Source organism: Lipotes vexillifer, unplaced genomic scaffold, assembly GCF_000442215.2.
Source record: "Lipotes vexillifer unplaced genomic scaffold, Lipotes_vexillifer_v1.1 scaffold611, whole genome shotgun sequence".
Classification (NCBI taxonomy): Eukaryota; Metazoa; Chordata; class Mammalia; order Artiodactyla; family Lipotidae; genus Lipotes; species Lipotes vexillifer.
The window spans coordinates 2,677,507-2,684,889 of record NW_006785619.1 but is presented as its reverse complement, the minus strand read 5'-3'; positions in this window follow the sequence as shown (position 1 = coordinate 2,684,889).

The following is a 7,383-nucleotide window of genomic DNA, read 5'->3' as shown; positions in this document are numbered from 1 at the left end:
TCAGCAGGACATCTGGTCCACAGGAGAAGCTACTGAATTAATCCCACTGGTGGAAGCAATGGGTGACTGGTGAAACAAGAGGGGGATAGGCACAAATGGAGAATAAAACTTATCAGTATGTCTTTGTCACAACCCTGGGAAGGGGGTCCACTGGCTCTGAGAACAGAGATTGCTTTGTTTAGTACAGTGGTTAAGCATGAGTCTGTGGAGAAATCCTCCCTGCATTCAGATCTCTCCTACTTAATGGCTGTGTGACTCTGGGCAAGTGGCTTAACTTCTCCAAGCTAGCTACCTCAGAAGGCTATGGTGAAGACTAAATAAGAAGGTACCTAGTATATAGTAAGTACTCAAAAAAATGGTAGCTTGTTAAGAATTAATATCCAAGTTTGGGGTCAATATCCCATATGAATAAAGAACTCCTCTTTTTGGTCTTACTTCTGTGTTCTCCAAGCAACTTTTAGAGCAACTTAGTTTGCTCTAAAATTTGCTCCCCTTAAGTGGGGAGTCCCCTAAGTGGGCCTTTCCACCCAGGAAAGAACCCTGAACAAATAACTTCCTTCATTTCTCTGGCTGGATACATAAAACACTGTTAATTTCATAGTGTATCAGCCCAGTTTGTAGATCACTTCTGTGTTTGTATAACGCATCTCTCCCAAGTCTTATCGTTAGTGAGAAAGATGATGGAATCCAATTTCTGGATCTTCATAGGAAAGAGTCTTGGAGGTTTCTCCCCAGGTCCTAGCCTCCTCCAAATCACCCAATCATGAGTACGCTTCTTTCTGGATATCTCTTTAGTTTCATCTGTGTGCATGTGACCTCAGGTGGAATGTTTAAGGATTTGTAAGTGCACACACATCATAAGGACTTATAAATAACTGGCCCCACCAGTTAAAACTAGTTTCTATTTGGACCACTGAAGATGATCCCCAGTTGGTCACTGCCTGCCATACATTTATTAAATAAAAACATAGATGTAATGGGAGTCCCTGAAAAAGAAAGACAAAACAATAAGACAACTAATATTTAAAAGCAAAATTCAAGGAAATTTTCTGGACCAAAGACCAAAATCTGTATATAGAAAACTCCCTCCAAATACCTGAAAAAATTACCCAGTACATTCAAGTCCTAGACACATCCCACTAAAACTGTTAAAGGAAAAAAAATCCTCTGGGTCACCAGGCAAAAAGACCGATTCACCTACAAAGGACAGAAAACCACATTGGCAACTGACTTCGGTTCCCACTAATTATTTGCCAGGTAAGTCTACTGTGGCCAGAATATATTCAGATTTTTATGCAAAGTTTTTATGTGTTAGCAAACAATCCACATTCTAAAGAATAACGTGACAGAACTTAGTAAAGTATGGCTTAAGGCCAAATGTAGCTCAAGGACCTCCCCTATGTGCTGGGAAAGAGAGGATAGAAAATTGACGCCTCTGAGCACAGTGACACAGGGATATGATAAAATAGAAAGATGTGGTCTTGGGAGGGATGACATGGCAAAGGAAACTGTACCACTGCATAGATCCGTGACTCTAAGAAATTAGTGTACATGTATAACATGAAGGCTGCTTGGAAGGGCTCAAGGAGGATGCTAGTGGGCTCTGGACATCCAACTCATGTACCACAGAGAAACTACATTCTTCACTGTGGCTCACAAGCTTTCCTTGTGCAGGGCTCCTAGCCATGGTGGCCCACATGATGTACACAACCATTTTTCAAATCACTGTGAACGTTGGACCGGAAGATTGGAAGCCTCAGACGTGGGACTATGGCTGGTCATACTGGTGAGTTGCTGGCCATGGTGCTCAAGCCCCAAAGGACCAGCAGGGAGGCACACAGGTTTTGTAGGACCACTGACCTTGGTCATGGTTCTGCCACCTGCTACTCTTGGATCAGTTTCGTAATCTTTCTGTAGCCCGGTTTCCTCATCTGTAAAATGATGTGCCTGTCTCAGTTGTGCTTATGGGAAGATAAAGAGGTTATGTTTATAAAATTCTTGGCACAGAGTAAAGCGCTCAAGAAATAGAGATAGTGCTGTTTCTTTCTTAAACACAGCTTAAGGGGAAAAGTCCTGCTACAATTCCTAATAAATACTTCAATGAGGAGAGACCCAGCCCCTGATTCTAATGGAAAGATAGGCCATGACACAGAAGTTCTAGCTCTACCAGAAAGACTCAACCACGTCACACAAGACCACAGGGGTTCTCTTTGATGTGGACCTCCGAATCCTGGCTGCATCTTAAAATATATATATACGTATACTTACATTTTCCTCCGCTATAACAACCTCTTGTGTTACTTTCTCTTTGTAAAACAAGTGTCATGTTCAGGGCTCACTCCCTCATCCCACTATACCAGGGTTTGGCAAATACGTCTATGTTATGACGATCCATAAGCTTCATGATTTATTAGATTTTGAAGGCTTCTTCATCTTTGAAATCTGAAGTTAATTTTTACAAATGTTTCTCTTTACACCATTTCCTCCACTTGTTCGTCACCTTAGCTGTCTCCCTCTGAGAAGGTGCCACTGGTCCTGAGGTGACCTCACCAGCACTGCACACAGTCAGGAGTACAGCTGCTCTAGAGCTGAGAGGGATGTCAGGTGGGTCAGGATCTGTGGCCAATTTCTGTTGAGGTCCTACTGCTGTGGATGTAAGCAAATGCCAAACATCACAGGAGTTTGAAAAATGGTCTGTTTGGGGCTTCCCTGGTGGCGCAGTGGTTGAGAGTCCGCCTGCCGATGCAGGGGACACGTGTCCCGGTCCGGGAGGATCCCACATGCCGCGGAGCGGCGGGGCCCGTGAGCCATGGCCGCTGAGCCTGCGCGTCCGGAGCCTGTGCTCCGCAACGGGAGAGGCCCCAACAGTGAGAGGCCCGCGTACCGCAAAAAAAAAAAAAAAAAAAGGTCTGTTTGTTTCCAATATCATTTTGTTTCCTATTGCTTTCAATTTCTTAATTTTCAATAAAAGAAATACATACAACTAGTTTTTTAAAATCAAATGGTACTAAACATAACAATCTCTCAGTCCCACCTCTCCCTGCTCTACTCTTCCAACCCACCAAAACCCTCTGTCTTCCTGCTCCGCTCTGGAATGGAGCTGTCGAGTGGAGATTTCCCTTTGCTAGTCCCTTGTTTCCTTGTGTCCTAGGTCCTGTATCATTATCCTCGTTAGTTTACATCCACTTTTTTGTGGGAGCACATCCTCCAGGAGCTTTTGAAGACAGGGTTCAATGAGAGATAAATTATTTTATTCCTTGCATGTCTGGAAATGTATTTTTTCAATGCTCCATCTTGATTGATAGTTTATGTAAAATTGTTACATGTGTTATGTAAAATTCTTTGTTGAAAGTCATTCACCCTTAGAATTTTGAAGATGTCTCTGTTTCCTTCTAGAATGTATTGCTTCCATCAAGAGTCCAATACCATTCTGATTCATGTTCTATTACAGGTAATCTATTGTTTTCTACTCTTTATTTCTGGAGTTCTGAAATGTCATGATAATGTACCTTGAAGGGGATCTTCTTTCCTTCACATTCATTCTTCTTTCATGTGCTTGGTGAGCCCTTAAATTTGAATATTCACGTCCTAGAATTCTGAGAATTTTTCTTGTATTATGTCTTTGATTTTTCCATTCCTCAGCCTTCTGCTCTCTTTTCAGAGAATTTGTATGAGTTAGGTATCGGGTCTATTGGATTAATTAGCGAGATGTTGTTGCACCCCTTATGTTTTCTATCTCTTTCTCTTTTTGGTTATTTCTGAAAATTTTCTTTCTACTTGTCTCCAACTTTTCTATTGAATTCTTACTTTGAAGCTTATTGGACTTTCCAAGATCTTCCTTGTTTTTCAGTTGTTCCTTTTTCATATACCCTGGCATCGTTTTATTGATGCAACATCTTCTCATATTTCTCTGAGGATATTAATCAAAGAGTTTTCTTTTTGTCGCTGTTTTCTTCTGTTCCTTGTGTTAGCTTTTTCCTTCAGATTCCTTTCTTTCTTTTTTGGGGGGAGGGGGGATTTGGGGGTTTTTTTGGCCATGCCCCATGGCATGTGGGATCTTAGTTCCTCAGCCAGGGATCGAATCCTGTGCCCCCTGCACTGGAAGCATGGAGTGTTAACCCCTGGACCACCAGGGAAGTCCCCAGATTCCTTTCTCTTCTGTTTGTTGTTGGGCCTTTCTCCTAGATCATGGTATCCTTGATTGTCAAGTCATACTTAAGGATGATTGGAAACGCTGGAGTGGGGTTGGAACTTAATAACTGGTAGGGTTTTTGTAGCTGATTGGATATGGAGCCATTTATTTTACCTGGGAATTCCACCCCATGAAAACGTACACACATGTCAGTTTGCAGAGGTTCTTTCTCAGCAGCCACTCTTCTGGGTTCTGTGAAAGATGAAAAGTGTAGACTATCAACGCAGAATGCAATAGGCTTCCAGAGGATAGGGATATAAAAATAGCCATGCCCAGTGCCAGTGTCCTGGGTTAGAGACAACAACAAAAAGTAATACATATGTTAGCAGATACTATGCTGAGTACTTCCCATGCCCGTGTGAATTCCTCACAACCATCTGGTGTGCAGCATTTGCTATCATTCCGGTTTTGCAGATGAGGAAACTGATCCAGAAAGATGAAGTCGCCACTTCAAGGTCACACAGTTAATAAGAGATGGGTACAAACCCACAGTGCAAACTCAGCACAATGACTCCAGAATCTCTTCTCTTAACCACCAACACGTTGCCTACAACAACACATCGGCTGCTCTCTGACATCTGTGCTGCAAAACCCAGGTTCAAATTGGGTAGAACCAACAGCTAATGTTCCACCCCAGCAGGAAGCCCTGGAATCATAGCCCTACACCCTTTCCTTAACTGTGCCTTTTGTTGACAGCCTCGCATGGGGTTCTTTTGCCCTGTGCATGGTTGCAGCAGTCACGGCCACGAGCAGATACACGGCAGCCCGCGTCGAACTGGCAGAGAAGAAAAGCGTGCGGGAGGGCAGTCAGCTCTCTCAACACAACTTCCAGGAACCCGAGTCTTCAGAAAGTGTGTGGGAAACAGAAGCTGCTCCCAGCCCCGCTGGGTGTGCCCTCGTCAATATATCTGAGCACCTGCCATCAGATGCCAAAGGCAAGGTGCCCATGTGCTAGCCAGGGTTCATGGCTGCCAGATCTGCACAGGCAGACTAGCCAGGCACTTACGTCCACAATGAACATCTTTGGAGTGGGCCTCACAAAGCTGTGGTCCAAGTAAACCTTCTACCTGCCACCTTACGCTTCACTAAACACCTTTGGCTTCAGTTTCTGATTCCTGTTAAAATGTCAGTATCTTTAAGTGACATAATATTTATAGACTATATCAACCATTGATACTCTAGTATAAATGAGCATCTCACGCTTTCCTGACAGTTTAATAAGGGTGACAAAAAAAAAAAAAAAAAAAAAAAAAAGGAACATGTGGGTGCTAAGAGCAAGAGAAGCTGAAGAAAAGGGAAAACGGGCTTTGACTACAAAGGATGTAAATTTGTTGCCCACACAGTCTTGTTGATAGAAGAGTCCAGAAAGTTTTTTCCTTAACTGACACACACAAATTGATAGTATGTGTGACTATCCCATATTTTCTTTTTTATTTTAATCCAGAAGAATTTAAAAATTAGTTTTGTGTTATTTTTAAAACATATTTTCTTCTAAACTTTCTAATTTCCACCTACAGGAAAATCAGTTTGGAAGGATAATCAAATGATAAAACAAAATGAGAACGGCTGAATGGAATGACATCTTGTCACAGTTAAGTGGAACAAATGTTTGAATTGGTGTGCTTAAATTAAACTGCCAGGCACTTCTGCTTCTAAAAATAAACATTGCAAAACATGCAAGTCTTGTGTGAAACAGTGGTGTGCTGCATGTTTCCTAACTTGTTCAGTTACAATTTTACATAAATTTACCTTGTATTTTAAACTAACATGTTATTGAGGCCACAGGTTGTTAGACACATAATTTGGGTTGTTGAAAAAAAAGAGGACTGTCATATTCTAACAACCCTAAATGCATCCTAGCTTAGACTCATTTTTCAAAAATGTATTTATGTTTAGTGAATATATCATTTCTGAAAAAAAAAACCTCTGAATGTTGCAAATAAAATCACTCAATCTGCTTATGCTGAACTGTAACATTTATATCGTCATAGAATAAGGGACAGTTCAGCTAACTTCTTAATGTTTGGGGCTCCAGTTGAGTACCTGCCTAATGAATGATGGTCCCATGGAATTTTGTGTTTTGTTGAATCACGCATATCTGAAGTGATATTAAATGGATTTTCACTGGAATGAGCCCAGTGCAGAGAAGCCGTGCTGAGATCCTCTGGAGCAGAAGGGTTTGTACCCAATGACCCCTGCCCTCCACAGTGTATATGTTCTTTTATATGATTTGTCACCCCTGGGTGTCTATGGAGGTAAATCCTGTGTCGCTGATGTCTGGGGCTGGGGGAGTCAGTGATCAACTAGACCCCAGGCAGGGCAGGAGGCGCTTGGTTCCCGAAGCTCAGGTCAAAACCGATTCTTTGCTACATTCTGAGTTTCCAAGGCCCTCTGCTTCCTTTTATAGATATATATTTTTTAACATCTTTATTGGAGTATAATTGCTTTACAATGGTGTGTTAGTTTCTGCTTTATAGCAAAGTGAATCAGCTATACATATACATATGTCCCCACATCTCCCTTTACATTTTTTGTGTTGATTTTATTCAAGTACAACATATATATACAGAAAAGTACCCAAACCCTAAGTGTGCAGCTTAAGGAACTTTTAGACAATGAACACAGCTGTGTAACCATCCCTCAGTTCAAGGTGTCTCGTTTCCATCTATCTTTGCTCTTATAAAACAAATTTGGGTGGATTTTAATTCCTCCGTATATTGAAATAATCTGTTTACAGGTCTGTTCCCCTCTTACGAATTATAAATTATTTCTTTGCAAAATGAACTGTCCTCTGTACATTCCAGCATCTAAAACAATCATTGGCAAATAGAACCGCCAACACACATATGTGTATATGTATGTGTATACATACACATGTATGTTTATACAAGTATGTGCACACACATTACCTGACTTAGCCCTGGCACCCTTCACCTCTGAATCCTGTCCAGAGTCCTCAGGAATGGGTCTCGATATGCATTAAGGAAAGGCAACAAGGAAAACCAACCCAGACTAGGAAAAAATTGTCAGAAAGAAGAGAGAAACCGAAACCACAGGGCACAGCAATGGAACAGACCCATTCTGGGTGTTGTCCACACGTCACCTCTTATATTCTAACTCTACACAGTGGTGCAGCGAGGAAGATAATAGCATTAGTATCCTCATTTCCAGAGGATGGCCATGACATTCAG